The following is a 13,737-nucleotide window of genomic DNA, read 5'->3' on the forward strand; positions in this document are numbered from 1 at the left end:
AAAATGAAATTAAAAAAATAAAAAATAAAGAGACTGCAGGGGCACCTGGGTGGTTTGGTTGGTTAGGCAACCAACTCTTGATTTCGGCTCTGGTCATGATCTCACGGTTTGTGAGTTGGAGTCCCTTCTCTCGTTGGGCTCCACACTGGCAGTGTAGAGTCTGCTTGGGATTCTCTCTCTTCCTCTCTTTCTCTCCCTCCCACACCCACCAAATAAATGAATAAACTTAAAAAAAAAATAGGGACTCCAAGGGGTAAATTGTCTTGCCCCAACTTACATGCAAATTAGCAGATTTACACTAAGTGCTAGGGAACTAGTTCAATAATATTGACTAGAAACCTAATATTGACAACATGGTTGAACCCTTATGTGCCAGGCACTGTAAGTGCTTTAGGTGTGTTATGTCATTTAATTGCTCAAAACAGCCTGATGAGGTAGATATTACTATTATCCCCATTTTACAGATGATAATATCAAGCCTCAGAGAGCTGTATAATTGACCAAGGACATACCGCTAGCAAATGGTAGCAAGTAATTTGAACATAGACACAGATCTTGTTCTTAAAAAAAATTTTTTAATGTTTCTTTATTTTTGAAAAAAGAGAGAGAGACAGAGCATAAACGGGAAAGGGGCAGAGAGAGAAGAAGACACAGAATCCAAAGCAGGCTCCAGGCTCTGAGCAGTCAGCACAGAGCCTGACACAGGGCTCAAACTCATGGACCACAAGACCATGACCTGAGTTGAAGTCGGACACTCAACCGACTAAGCCACCCAGGTGCCCCAACACAGATCTTGTTCTTAACAACCACTCAGTGCCAAATCCTGTGCCAGGTTCTGGGGATACAAAGATGGATAGGAGAGAGTCCCCTGCCCCTGAAGGAGCTAATAATCCAGCAGGAGAAACAGATCAGCATATTTGTAGCTTGGTTCCTGAAGAAGCAAGCCACAGCCCCAGTTAGTAAAATATCTCACAAGTGTTAGAGCAGCTCAATAATATTTATTGATTGGATGGCTAAATGAAAGAAAGGAAGGAAAGAAAGAAGGAAGTAGATAGGAGTGAGGGAAGGAGGAAGGAAGCCATATTCCTGGTTTCTTGGACAAATCTAACACTGTTTGACATATCTTATATAGAAGTTTCTAGTAGAAAGTACTTTCTACTTTCCAGAAGTAGAAAGAGTTCCTTAAGCCCAATCATATACCTACCTCAGCCAGCCTGGTCAGTTTGCACAATTGTGCTGGGTAACAGTGACTAAAAACTATCAAATATAAAGAAAGGGACAGCAATATTATGGAATATCAGAACAACAACAACAAAAAAAAAAAGATGGCAGGAGCTGGTCATCCAGAAAGAAAAGTAAATCCTTCGCACACAGCTTCATGGAATAGAAGGGCTCAGCCACAACGGCTAAGGAACGGCTGAGCCCATGGTAGGCTTTCCTTTCCAAGTAACTTTGACCACAGTGTTTCCAAAACTCCCACCATCTCACAAGATCTCCAACACCAAGTTCACCTCTCCTTCTTCATAGAGACTCATCCACAGGTAAGGTTTCCTGCAGGGCAGAGACTCTAGGAGACACTGCGGAGAACTGTATTCTCACTACAGTGTCCTTTCTTCCTTCCCATTCCCTAATTTTCCCTCTCCTCCTACCCCTCTCCCTGTTCTTACTCTGGGCTATGCTATGACCACTAGGAAATACTCATTCCCAAAGAGGAAAAAGAAATAGGAGTTAACATTAACTGAGTGTAGGTTGTACAAGTTCTACTCTAAGCACTTTACATATTTTTCAGTGTTGTCATTTCAACAACTTTCCTATTACAACCAACTTATTATACCTTCCTCTTCACCCCAAACACATACACAACCCCCTTGGCTCAGGCCTACCACCTTTCACTTGGATTACAGCAATCACCTTCTTAATGGTTTCCCTGCCTCCATTTCTTAACCCCCTGCAATCCATTTCCCACACTACCCCCAGGGTAGTTTTTATAAAACACAAATTGTCTGACCATGTCTTTCCTTTAATTAAAATCCTTCAGTGGCTTCTCATGTCCTTCAAGAGAGGGCACACACTCCATATCAAGCAGGCAAGGCTGCCCCTGCCTCCCTGCCCAGACTCCTGTCTCCACATGGACACTTCACTGCCGCATCACCCTCCTCCCTAGGGGTCTCCTCCAAATTCCCATGATATTCTCTGTGTGCCTCTACTTATCACTGTTTCTTGTTGTTCTTAAATACATCTTATTCTTTGTGCAATCATGTATTTCCTTGTCTATCTCCCCCTTTAATCTGTTAACAGAGGGTAAAAGACTTTGTCCTAATCATCTCTAGATCCTTATCACTTAGCATGACAGCAGTAAGTCATGGATAACTTGGCAGAAAAGAATGGAAAGGAGAACATGAAACAATTAGCCTGATTTTTTTCCTACTCAGACAATCTGACTTTTCATTGGCCAAAGTCTTGAACTTTTCAAGTAAATAAATGCAAAGACTGCATGTCCCAGACCCTCAGCTACAATGAACAAGCAGTAGAACTGATATCTCTTGCCCATTTATATCCTGATATAAAAACAACCTGGCAAGAAGCAAAAAGTATTCTAGGATGTCTTTTAAAGTCCTGGTCCATTGAGAATACTGGGAGGGTAGCCTGGGGGGGGGGGGGTCCACAGAATTTAGGAGCCCCCCTCTTACAGAGCAATGCACAGAGAACCCCCTAGCTAGGCCAATGAGGGACAACTTTGTAAAGAACAGACAACTATTTACCCACACAAAAGAAAATCTTCCTACCATTAGTAACACCATTAACATCTTAGCAGCTTTTCCATTATGAATCTGACATTTCCTTTTTCTTCAAAGCCCAATTTGAGTGCTTTTGATTTTTTTAATGAAATAAAGCCATCAACACACAATAAAAGCTATGCACTATTTATAATTAGAGGTCTCTAGAGTATGTTTTATGTTACAGAAAAGATTGAATTTCTAGGCCTTCCCTTTTAAATCTCTTAAAACCTTCAGCTTTAGAATGAGAGACTCAAACTCTTCTCTAGGGTCTTAACTTTTATGGGGCTTATTACTTTTTTATCCCCTCTAAAACTCTAAATCCCTTCAACATAGCTTGGTTCCTTCCATGGCTGAATTGGCAGCAGGCTGATCTTTTTATTGGTGGGTAATGGATTTAGTTTGAGTGCTGACACGGGAACAATGAGAGGATAAACAATTCCATTTGTGGCCATGAAATCCCCCATCTGTTGAGTGGTTCATGACTGAAGAGCGCTGGGCAGAGACAGATGAATGAGCCCGCCACGCCCGATGTTAATGACATCCGTCATACAAGCTGAACATGTGGCTTCATAAATCAAGAGCTAATAGCAACTCTGGTTGCTCATGTCATTAACTCGCCAGCCACTTAAATACCTAAGAATGTACCATAAAGTTGAGCATAGAGACTTGATTTGCAATTCTGATCTCACCAAAAAACCAGAGGTAGCAAGGGAAGGCAAAGTCGTTTTTCTAAGTAAAAACAAAAAAAGAAAGAAAGAAAGAAAACTCTTTCAGATGCAGCATGCTTAAATATTTGCAGATGAGATATATGATACCTCAGATATATTGATATCTGGAATTGGTTTCCAAATACAATAAATGGGGGGAGTGGACAGAGATACAGATGAAAAAAAAGATGGGCCATGAGTTGATCATTGTAAAAGCTTGGTGATGGGAATCTGGGAGTTCCTTATAATACATTCTTCACTTTTTCATATGCTTAAAATTATTCACAATGAAAAGTTTTGTTTTGTTTTGTTTTGTTTTTAATTTAAGATATGGAGGGGGGATGCCTGGGTGGCTCTGTCAGTTCAGCATCCAACTTGAGCTCAGGTCATGATCTTGCGGTTCTGGAGTTCTAGCCCGCATCACGCTCTGCACTGACACTGCAGAGCCTGCTTGGGATTTTCCCTCTCTCTGCCTTTCTCCCACTCTCATTTTCTCTCTTTCAAAATAAATAAATAAATAAAATTTATAAATAAATAAATAAATAAATAAATAAATAAATAATTGAGGATATGGGAGTTTCCATTATTTAGCATAAACATTTTTACCACATTCTTTTTCTTTAATTATTTTTGAGAGAGAGAAAGACAGTGAGTGGGAGAGGGCAGAGAGAGAGGAAGACAGAATCCCAAGCAGGTTCCAGCACAGAGCCCAACTCCGGGCTCGAACTCATGAACCATGAGATCATGACCTGAGCCTAAAACAAGAGTCAGACGAAACCAAGAGTCAGACACTTACCCCACTGAGCCACCCAGGCACCCCTTGCCAAATTCTCTCTTAAAGAAGAAGAAAAAAAAAAAAAAGCTATACTCACACAACAGCTCAAGCATTTAACATAGCAAGTAAGTCATCATCACCAAAGAGGAAAGCAACACATTTCAGAGGGAGGAGATCAGGCAACACCCGCTATGAGTTTTCAGGAATCCACATCACTTGAAGTTCAAGCTCTACTGCCAGGAGATTACTATGTTTGGGAAGTCTCAACAGTCTTCCCACCCCTCACCCTTTTTATTTTCCACTGCAGTGAGTTACCTATTGTCACCATCACTTCTGCATTTTGTGGCTTTTCATGCATGTTCAGTCTTTAATTTGGGGGCTTTTGTAAAGAAATGGAAAATGAAAGAACAAATGGAAAGGAAAGCAACAAAAGGAAAATGATACTGCCCTCTGCAAAGGACTGTTCAGTTCATTTCTGTTAGGTAAAGCCTCCTAATGTCACCCAGGGTACATTGTCTCAAGTTCAGCTGGATTCCCAGAGGAAGCTCTAGATATGTCTCTATCAATCCTGATATTGTTGGAAGTCTTGAAGAGGAGAAAGAGAGAAAAATCCAGGCCCCTATTAGCCTCCCAACTCCCAAATTATATACAAATAGAGTGTGGCTATACTGAGAACTTACTCTGTGCCCAACACTGCATTGGGCACTGGAGTTAACACAATGAATAGGGCACACAGCTTTTTGGAGGCAGGCAGACAAAGAAACAATCCATCACTACTCAGTGTAGTGCTACAGTGAAGTCCAGACCCCTGACCTGCCTCAGGAATCTTCCAGTAAAAGTGATGCTGAAACTGAGAATGTCAAGTGCAAAGCCCAACAGCCAGGGGAGATTTGGCAGGTCGAGAACCTGTGTTGTCTGATATGGTGACCACTAGCCACACATGGCTATTGAGCTCTTGAAGTGTGACCAGTCCAAGTTGAAACGTGCTGTAATATAGGTGTAAAATACGTACCAGATTTTGAAGACTTAGCATAAAAAAATAATATATGTCATTAGGATTATTATATTGATTATATAATAAAAAGATAATATCTTGGATCTTTGAGGTTAAATAACATATATTATTGGGGTGCGTGGGTGGCTCAATTGAGCATCCAACTCTTGATTTCAGCTCAGGTCATGATCCCAGGGTCATGGGATAGAGCCCCTGCATTGGGCTCTATGCTGAGTGTGGAATCTGCTTAAGATTCTCTCTCTCTCTCTCTCTCTCTCTCTCTCTCTCTCTCTCTCTCTCTCTCTCTGCCCTTCTTGTGCACTCTCTCCCTAAAATAATTTTTTTTAACCCATATATTGTTAAAGTTAATTTCACTTATATCTTTGAACTGTTTAAGTGCGACTACTTTAATGTTTTAAATTACATATGTGGCTAGAATTATATTTCTATGGGACAGTGCTGTTCTAGTGGCTCAGTGTAAAATGGGGGAACATTATGGGTTGAGAGCCACCTTGAAGGAACTGAGAGACTGTACAGTCCTCTGGTATCAGAAAAGGGACAAGAGTCATTTAACATTTCCCTTAAATATCAAACTTCAGTTTCAAAACTTAGGTCCTGATCCATAGTGCATACTGTGGTTGCCACCCAGATTCTCCTGGACCAACACACTCTTCCCCCAGCTGCTTAGTATTGGTGGCTGACAGCTCACAGCTGACTTCGCACCAGAGCTTGTCCTCCACTGGGAAGAACTACATTGCCCAAGATCATGCCCTTCCCAAGGTGGCCTCCAACCAGTGCCAGTCAATAGGTAGTCAATTAGGAGGCCTGACCAACTAACTTGAACCAGTTTGGGTAACTCTGAAGGCTGCCCAGGTTCAAAGTTCCTTTGTGGGGTTGGCCAAATTCCTTGTTGGGACCACATGGCATCCCAGCAGCTACCTCTGGCTGACCCCACTTCCTTCACTTCGCCCCCAAGTGTTGATCCTGCAGGTCCTCGTCAGCAAACTTGCTACCTGCAAATTTCATCTCAGAGTCAGCTTCCTGGGAACTGTATCTACAACATGATCTGCCCTCCAAATCTCTTTCTTCTCTTGGTTCCATCTTTAACTCCTCTCTTTCTCTCATACCCACAGCCTATTGGTCAGAAATCCTATTGGCTTTACCTTAAACTATGTCCAGAATGTGACTAGTTCTCACCTCATCTCCCACCACTGCCCTGATCCAAGCCCCTATAGTATTGCAATGGCCTCCCAATGCCTCTCCCTGCTTCTGCCCTTGTTGCCCTTCAGTCTCTCTCAACAGAGTAACCAGAGTGAAGGTCTCAAGCCAGACCATGGCTCAGCTCGGCTCAAAGCCCACCTGTGACCTCTCGTTCCACTCAGTAAAAGCTAAATCCTTGTTATGGTCTGGCATGACTAGGACAGTCCCAGTTTATACCTGATTGCCCAGAGTAATTTTAATAGCAATTGCTTTCTCCATCAAAAGTAGCCTAGTTTGGATTATAAACTACAGAGTTAGCCTACCTATAAGGCCTTTTATGTAGCTAGCTGCCTGGTGGCCTCTTGGGCCTCATCTCCTGTCTCCTTGTCCACTCTACTCCAGTAAGTCCAGAACATTCTGCAAACAGGTAGACAAACTTCTGCCTCAGGATATTTGCACTTGCTGTTGCCTTGCCTAAGTGTTCTTCCCTCAGTTATTTGCAGGCTAACTTCCTCGTGCCTCTCAGGCTATTCAAAACCATTTTTGGGGATGAGATCTTCCTTGGCCACCCCTTTTAAATTTTCAAATCAACCCTTTATTTCCTTCTTCCTTACTGTATTTTTTCTCCTCTTTTACCTTTTTATAATTTATACATTTACATTTTACTCATTTATTCTGGTGTCTCAGTCCATTCAGGCTGCTGTAATAAAATACTACAAATGGGTGGCTTATAAACAGTAGAAATTTATTTCTCACAGTTCTGGAGTCTGGAAAGGCCAAGATCAATGCACCAGCTGGTTGTGTTCTGATGAACACTATTCCTGGTCCATAGCTGATGCTTTCTCACTGTCCTTATATGCTGGAAGGGGCTAAGGAGCTCTGTGGGGTTTCTTTTATAACACTAATCCCACACATGAGAGCTCCACCCTCATGACCTAAGCACCTCCCAAAGGTCCCACCTCCTTATACCATCACATTGGGCATTAGGATTTTAACATGAATTTTGGCGGCATAAACATTCAGACCATAGCAGCTGGTTATCATCTGTCTCTTTCAATAGGATGTAAGCTCCATGAGTTTACACTTCATCATCCTCAGGGCTTGATGCATTGTAGGTGTTCAATAAATAGCAGTTTGGAAGAATGAATGAATGAAATATGGATGAACTTCAAAAAGTTTATGCTAAATGAAAGAAGCCCGACCCAAAGCTCACAAATTGTATGACTTCAGTTATATGAAATATCAGAATATATAAATTTGCAGACACAAAATATAGATTAGTCGTTGCTAGAAGCTGGAGGAAGGGGGCCTGGGGAATGACTGTTTAATGGGTGCAGAGTTTCCTTTTGGGGTGATGAAATGTTTTGCAACTAGGTCGTGGTGACAGTACGGATGATAGCACAACATTGTGAATGTACCAATGTACGTATGCTTTAAATGTATGCTTTAAAATAGTGAATCCCAGGGGTGCCTGGGTGGCTCAGTTGGTTAAGCATCCGACTTCAGCTCAGGTCTTGATCTTGTGGTTCATGAGTTCAAACCCCACATCGGGCTCATGCTGACAGCTCAGAGCCTGGAGCCTGCTTCAGATTCTGTGTCTCCCTCTCTTTCTGCCCCTCCCCTGCTTACTCACACTCTCTCTCTCTCTCTCTCTCTCTCTCTCTCTCTCTCTCTCTCTCAAAAAATAAACATTAAAAAAAAAAACTTTTTTAAAAAGTGAATTTCATGTTATGTGAATTTGACCTCAATAAAAAAAAAAAGAGCAAAAACTCAAATATGAATGAACAGTTGTGGAATGGTGAGGGAGGTCTGGACATCTCAGGATTTTGCTGTCTTCAGTACTGAATGGGGAGTGGTGAGAGGTGTTGTACCTTCCTCAGGCCACAGGAGGACAGCCTAAGAACTATGGTAAAGCTCATTTTCTTTTCAGGGCAGGGAGAACGCGCCCTACAGCAAGTGTGGGACCTTCTCATTCATGCCATGTTTCAACAACCATATTAAATGCCTACCAAGTCGAACCATGATCCACTCTGAACCATACAGAGCCCTGTGACAGCACCCCAAAGAAGAAATCAAGCTGCAATAACAGGTCATGCAAAATCTCTGCATATCATTTTCAAATGATTTTCTTCCAAATAAATGTGATATGATAGATTTCTCATGATTCCTGAACTTTTTTTCTGGATGAAATTGTTGCAGTGTCTCAGAGCACAAGCTTTGGGGCAGGCTGCCTGGGTTTCGATCCTGGCTCAACATCTGAACAGCTAACAAACCTTAGATCAGTGGTGCTCAACCAGGGGTGAATTTGCCAGCTGCCCTCCCCCCACCAGGGGACATTTGGTATAGTGTCTGGAGACAAGTTTAATTATTAAACTGAAGGAATGCTCTATTGGCAGCTAATGGGTAAAGGCCAGGGATGCTGCTAAAAATCCTGCAATGCACAGGACAGACAGTCCCCACAATAATTACCTGGCTCCAGATTTTGATAATGCCACTGTTGAGAAACCCTGTCTTAGAGCAATCAGTAAGCTATTTGGGACATCGGTTTTCTCATCTGCTAAATGGTGATACCAGCACTGGGCCTACTTACAGGTTTGTGGTAATAAGTAAAAAGTGAGCAAAAGGCTCAAGCATAGTGCTTGGCACATAATAAGTGCTATTTTTTTTTAAAGTATTATTAGGCTAAGCCTATGTCTGATTATCTTGATTACTACAGAACCTAATAAGACTGGGTGAATTTGTCTTCTGCCCCTCCTCCAGCCTTAGCTGCAAGCTTCTAACACAGGAGCATCACTGATCACTAGGAGATGGAGTACGTTCATCACCAGGCCAGAAAACCCACTGCGATAGTTGTGCCTGATTTAGCAAATAAAACTATAGGATGCCCAGTTGCATTTGAATTTTAGTAAAAAACAAATAATTTTTTATGTAACTATGCCCCATGCGATATATGGGGCATATGTCTTATGCTAGAAAACCATATACTTATACTATACTAGAAAAACTTTTTGTTATTTATCTTAAATTAAAATGGAACTGGGTAACCCGTATTTTATCTGATCACCCTACCCTCCAAGCACCTGCCCTCTGACAAAGAGAGTCTTTTACACACACAAAGAACGTCCATTTGCATAAGTTAAAGATTGAAACCATCTCTTTCCCTCAGAGGAACTGAAAGGTGAATGTTACACCCGCTAAAATTACAAATGTACCTCCAATTTTACAAAATGAGCCACTGAAGATTGAACACAGAGGCCCCTCAAGTCTGCACAGAATAGCACTGTGGGGTTCTAAGGAGTCATGACTGACCTGGATTAGGGACACTCTACTGAAAAGTGGTAGTAGGTCCGCCTTGCCAGATTGTGGTAGGACTAACGTATAAAGCGCCTGGTACATAACAGGTGTTCGACAGTGATATCTTCAACATGGTGTCAACACACAATGGGGTTCTTAAATGTGGAGTGAATGGATGAATGCTGTACAGCATGAGCCAGGGACCATAGGCCACCATTCATGTTGAGGGGCTACCACCCCTCTGCCAGCCACTAAATCCACATCCCCTGGGTGCCTTTAACGCCACATACTCCTAAGAACCACTCCAGATCTTTGGAATCAAAAAAAAAAATGGGAGTGCAGCCCAGGCTATATCAAGTGGCTTAGCAGGTCTGATAGGCAATCAGGGCTAAGAACCACGAGTCCAAAATTGGAGGATGGCTCTGTCAAGAGTGGTTCTCAGGGGCGCCTGGGTGGCTCAGTCGGTTAAGCCTCCGACTTCGGCTCAGGTCACGATCTCGCGGTATGTGAGTTCGAGCCCGGCGTCGGGCACTGTGCTGACTGCTCAGAGCCTGGAGCCTGTTTCAGATTCTGTGTCTCCCTCTCTCTCTGACCCTCCCCCATTCATGCTCTGTCTCTCTCTGTCTCAAAAATAAATAAACGTTAAAAAAAAAAATTTTTTTTTTTTTTTTTTTTTTTTTTTTTAATTTTATTTTTGGGACAGAGAGAGACAGAGCATGAACGGGGGAGGGGCAGAGAGAGAGGGAGACACAGAATCGGAAACAGGCTCCAGGCTCCAAGCCATCAGCCCAGAGCCTGACGCGGGGCTCGAACTCACGGACCGCGAGATCGTGACCTGGCTGAAGTCGGACGCTTAACCGACTGCGCCACCCAGGCGCCCCAAAAAAAAAAAATTTTTAAAGAGTGGTTCTCAAACTGGAGAGAAGATCAGAGGCCCTGGAGAGCTTTTTAAAACACAGATTGCTGCATTCTGAGAGTTTCTGCTTTAGCAGGCAGGGTGGGCCTGAGAATTTGCATGCCCCCAGGTGATGCTGCTGCTGCTGTCTGAAGACAATTTGAGAACAACCTCACTCCATCCAAGCCCCAGCTGCACATTATAATCATCAGGGGTGTTTTTAAATACCTAGGCCTTGGCCCTGGAGAATCATATTTAAATGGTCTGGTGAGGGACCTGAGCCCCTCATAATTCTAGTGCCTCTGGGCCAGGGAATATCCGCTCTCCTAAAGTGAGCTTTTGCTCTAACTCAAAAGCGTGCCCTAGCACCAACAACAAGGGCTTCACAGGGCCCCTTAGAAACTCAGTCTCTCAGGCCCCACCCCACCTTAGACCTGTGGAATCAGAATCTGCATTTTAACAAGCCATTAATTCCTATCACATTGAAGTCTGAGAAGCATTGCTTAGGATTCAACCTAAATGAAACTTCTTCTAACAGGACACCTAGTACCTTTGTGAAGGTAGATCTCCAGAACTCTGAGGTTGGAAAAACACAGAGCTAGCACCACTCAGCCCTTCCCATCAGCCAGATAGGTAGTCAAGCATGCAATAAATAAAGTCTTCCAGTACATTCATTGCCTGCCCTTGGAGTAAGTGTTGAGGCAAAATTTTTAAATGAAAGTAAGTAGGCGTCCAAGTCCCAGGGGTGTAGACTCCTCATCGGTGACTTCCCAGAATCTGAGAGAAGCGGATCCCAGACCAGGACAGACTGCCTTACTTAGGCTTAGGGGCAGAGAATGCTACCAGTATTATAAGTGCAGTGTGCACTCGCGTTGCGTACAGATTATGGAGTTTATGTCCCAAAACGAGGTCTCAGCCATGCACCCCTTCATGGATTGGAAAGTACCTGGGCTAGGAGCCCCATAACTGTCTAGTATGATCAAGATTCTTAGCTCAGAGCCCAAAAGCCAAACAGTATCATTAGCAAAAATTTAATAAGTATTGCCTAGGGTGTGGGGAATAAGCCCCTCATATCCAATTGGTGAAAGTGTCAACTCATACAGAATTATTGGAAAGCAATGTGGAAAAATCCCTCAAAACTTCAAATGCCCATATGCTATGACCCACACTCCCACAACTAGATATGTATCCTACCAAAAAAAAAAAAAAAATTAGAAGATATGTATAAAGATATATACATAAGAATGTTCTTTGCAGCATTGTTTCTAATTTTTTTAAATAAGCTATAACATCTATCAAGAAAGGAATGGATAAATTCTTATAGAGCAGTAGTCTTCTGCACATTTATTTTAAAAATGGAAACTATAGGGGCGCCTGGGTGGTTCAGTCGGTTAAGCGTCCAACTTCAGCTAACGTCATGATCTCACAGTTCATGAGTTTGAGCCCCATGTTGGGCTCCGTGCTGACAACTCAGAGCTGGAGCCTGCTTTGGATTCTCTCTCTCTCTCTCTCTCTCTCTCTCTCTCTGCCCCTCCCTTGTTCATGTTCTGTCTCTCTCTCTCAAAAATAAATAAGCATTTAAAAAAATTTAAAACAAGGGAACTATAGGGGCACCTGGGTGGCTCAGCTGGTTAAGCGTCGACTTCAGCTCAGGTCATGATCTTGTGGCTCGTGGGTTCAAGCCCTGTGTCAGGCCCTGTGCTGACATCTCAAAGCCTGGAGCCTGCTTCAGATTCTGTGTTCTCTCTCTGCCCCTCCCCCACTTGTGCTGTCTCTGTCTCTCACAAACAAATAAATGTAAAAAATAAAAAATAAAAATAAATTAAAAAAACAAGGGAACTATAAATGTTCACACATGAACAGATGCATGCATGCATGTGTATGTGTAGTACAACAAATCTGGAAATGCACCACCAATCTGTAAACAATGATTGCTTTTAGGAAGTGAGGCTAGAATAGGGGAAGTAGATTTCACTTTTTCTGTATACATGTCTATATTTTTTGAATGTGTTATAAAAAGCATGTATTATTTTTATTGTTTAAAAAACATTTGCAACAGGTAAAAATGATTTCTTCAGAATTGTTTTTCTCTAGGTGTGTTTCCTTACATTAGCTCATTTAGTTCTGTGTTTCAGGCTTATTCATTAGACTTAATACAACATACTCTAATTGACTAAATTTGGGCTTTTTTAGAAAAAAAATAATCCAGCCTGGATTCCTTGAGATTAAATCCAGGTGACCCTGATTGGCTTCTGGGTACCCTAGAGGGTTCTTAATTTTAATTTAGTATCAGGTCTTTGAAACTACATTTGTGTCTTTTAGCCCCTGCCCTTTACTATTACCTCTTAATAAGCATGTGGTTAACCAAAACTCCAAATTTCTTTTTAATAAAATAGTGCTAAACCAGGTCACCCCAATTCTGTATAATTTTTTAATATAAAGGTAAATGTTTACATTTAGTTTTATTAAATTCCGTGTATGTTTTATTACCTACAGTCTGTTAACATAATTTCAGTCTGTTAACATAATTTTGGACCTTGCTTTCAATTGCATTATATATTCCTCTAAATATTCTATTATTCAAAAATTTAATCAATGTGGAGATTATAAAATTTATAGACATGTCTTTTAGACAGTACTATTTTTAGCTTAAAGTGACCAAAACCTACTTAAACAAAAAGGACCTTTATCAGGTAGAGACCTAGGTATTTCATTGACCCCAAAGTAGGAATGACACTAGGCCAGAGAGAGAGAGAGAGAGAGAGAGAGACAAGGCAAGAAATGGAAAGTTATCAAATTGGAGCATTTTACTCTCCCTCCCTGATCTCTGTCTCTTCATGCTCTTTCTCAATCTCCCATACCCACCCCTTACTCTCTCAATGCTTTCCTTACCCTCAACCCCCCATCTCTCCCACTGGCTCTCACCCACCTGTGCAGGTAACAACAGACCCACCAAGTGTAGGTCAAGGTGAAAGTACTTGCTTCCTTCCCCCAGGTAAAACTCTTTACCCTGGATTTGCATTGAGGCCTCAGGCCCCTTCCAGACCATGGGCTCCATTTATTTCCACTGGCTTCCCCTCAATGTCATCCCC

Source organism: Panthera pardus, unplaced genomic scaffold, assembly GCF_024362965.1.
Source record: "Panthera pardus isolate Hobbes unplaced genomic scaffold, ASM2436296v1 HiC_scaffold_7, whole genome shotgun sequence".
Taxonomy (NCBI): Eukaryota; Metazoa; Chordata; class Mammalia; order Carnivora; family Felidae; genus Panthera; species Panthera pardus.